Genomic DNA, 2,503 nt, shown 5'->3' on the forward strand with positions numbered 1-2,503 from the left:
GAACTTCCTGCTGTGGGAGAGACGAGGAGGATCCTGGTGCAAGAAGCACAAATGATGCAGTTTGTTTCCTGTTTACACTCAAAGTGACTAAAACCAGATTTATGAAAGTGTCATTTCTCTGAGTCCCACTGATGGAAACATCAGCTTGTATGAACTGTTCAGTCTGATGGATCCTCTGAAGTGTGTCAGTGAGCTGTTGGAGTAAAGCTTAGTCAGACTTGGACCTGGTTGGTAGTCGTCATAGATCTGGACCACGGCTGGCTTCAGGTCGTCCACTGGGAGCTCCTGGATGATCTCTGTGGTTGATGGTGTGTCCTTTGATAACTGGACGAGACAGAAACAATCGCAGACACAGTTTGTACCAAAGATCATCATCTGGTGTCCCCACTGTGGACGTCTCTGACATCCTCTAAGGACACCAGAACAGGATCTTCCTTTGGTTCAACACGACTCACCAGGAGGCCACGTTTGAGCTGTGAGGAGATGACATCATCACAGTGGTCACATGACGTGTTGGTAGAGTCTAATGACTCACACTCTGGGGAACATCCAGGACCACCATGTTTGTAGTTTTCTCCTTCCCACTGTAGCTGTGTTTGAACAGTGTGTGCACACATGCTCTTCATCACCCACAGTGACTCCACGCTGGTACAGACTCTCCTCTAACCTGTCACATACTTACAGGGATGGATTTCCACAGTCAGTCTGGCTCTGGCAGATCCACCTGTGGGCTCCACCTCTGTGTGGACTTTCACACTGAGAGTGGGGACATCAGCAGGTGTTGGCATGTTGTAGGTGCACAAATCTGGGAAACAACCAATCACAGCTCAGTGCAGCCTGCTGTCACTTTTCTACACCGTGACACTTTTATATTTATATCTCTATATTTATCTATTTATCTTAATATTTATCATCAATATCTGTGTTTCTCATTTTCTATCAGTGCTTGATGTTTGTTGTGTGTTTGCTGCTCCGACAGCTCAGTTTCCCTCTGGGATGAAGAAAGTTTCTCTGATTCTCATGTAGACACAAAGTCACTTTATTGATTTTTAATTTAGTGTAAACAGAATTGTACTGTGTGCAGTTCTTACTGTCAGCTCTGATGTTGTCTATGAAAACACATTTATTACATGTGAAAATGCTTCTTTAGCGTTTCATAAGTACAAAGAAACAAAGAAAGCCTGTTTGACACCAACCAGGACCTGGTCACATGATGCTGTCACTGAGCTGCACTGAAGCACATGCAGCTTCACCTCCAGCCTGGATTTTCCTGACACGTCCTGCAGCGCCTCCTCCTGGTGGAGCAGTTTGTTGCCCTGATCAAATGTCAGCTGACTGCTGGAGCCTGAACTGTCCCTGTGCTCCAACCTTCAGGACTGAACACCAGAGTGGAGCAGAGAGCCTGAAGAGCCTCCACTGTGTCCTACAGGATGGATTCATGTTGGCATGAAGTTCAAACTGCCTGTGTCACTTCAACACACTCTCACAGAAGAGTTTCTAAGCTTCACTTCCTGGTTAAATAAAGGTTAAACAGGTTAAATATGTTTAACAGAGATGATCTCAGAGAAACAAAGTAGAGAAATCACAGGTAGAAACTTACAGACTGCAGCTGAGCTGTTATTTACAGGCTGTTACGTGTAGTTGGTGCACAGAAGGCTGTTCTGTTAAAACAACACATTTTAGACCAAAGTCAATTTCATCTTGTAAATAAAGAATAAAAACATCCTGCCTGCTAAAACAAGTCTGCATATCTGAGAGAAAAGCAACAACATGAAAGCTTCAGGATTATTTCTTCTGATTTGGTCCAAGACTGTAGATGAACTCAAAGATGAGCTTCATGCTGTTCGGGTGGTGTCGTACCTGAGTGGAGGAGAAGCCTCCGTCATAGTTCTGCTGCCCAGTCAGCCAGCTGATAATACCAGAGGCATATCCCAGATCCTCAGCAGTCGGGGAGGCGCTGAGTTTGGCCAACAGCACATAAGAGCTGATCTCCACTGACAGGGAGGCTGATGTTTCTGCTGCTGTCTGAGACCAGCAGAGGAAACCTCCTACAAACAGAATAACAGGCACAGTGATGCTAATAAAGCCTGAATGATGTCCTGCTAAAGGATGACTCACCTTCCCTCACTGCAACTGTGCTGCAGAAGGTGAGCACGGGTCTCCACGTCTCCTGCAGGGTGAACACAGAGGCCAGCAGAGCTGTAGCTGCTGCTCAGGTCACTGAGAGACTCCTGAGACAAGCCAGGCTCTGGATCATCACAGGATCCTTTAAAAGATCACAACAAACAACTTTAATGGACAAACAGAAATCTTCTTTCATTAAACCCAGTGTGAGAACAAAATGAGGCAGAGTTCCTGATTCAGTGACTCAAACATCAGAGTGATAATAGAAAGCTGTGGGAATGATTCAATTATAAAAACATATGACGATGTCTCAGCCTTCAAAGAGGAACCAGATTTCATGTGAACACTTCACCTTTTCATTAATGAATGAAGCATACTG

The 2,503-nt window shown here is 45.1% G+C and overlaps 1 pseudogene; it reads right to left on the reverse strand.

The window, feature by feature from the left end:
* Window positions 1-523: 523 nt before the first annotated feature.
* Window positions 524-2,257, reverse strand: LOC120435092 (annotated as a pseudogene).
* Between the last annotated feature and the right edge of the window lie 246 nt (window positions 2,258-2,503).

This window comes from Oreochromis aureus, linkage group 3 (assembly GCF_013358895.1).
Source record: "Oreochromis aureus strain Israel breed Guangdong linkage group 3, ZZ_aureus, whole genome shotgun sequence".
Taxonomy (NCBI): domain Eukaryota; kingdom Metazoa; phylum Chordata; class Actinopteri; order Cichliformes; family Cichlidae; genus Oreochromis; species Oreochromis aureus.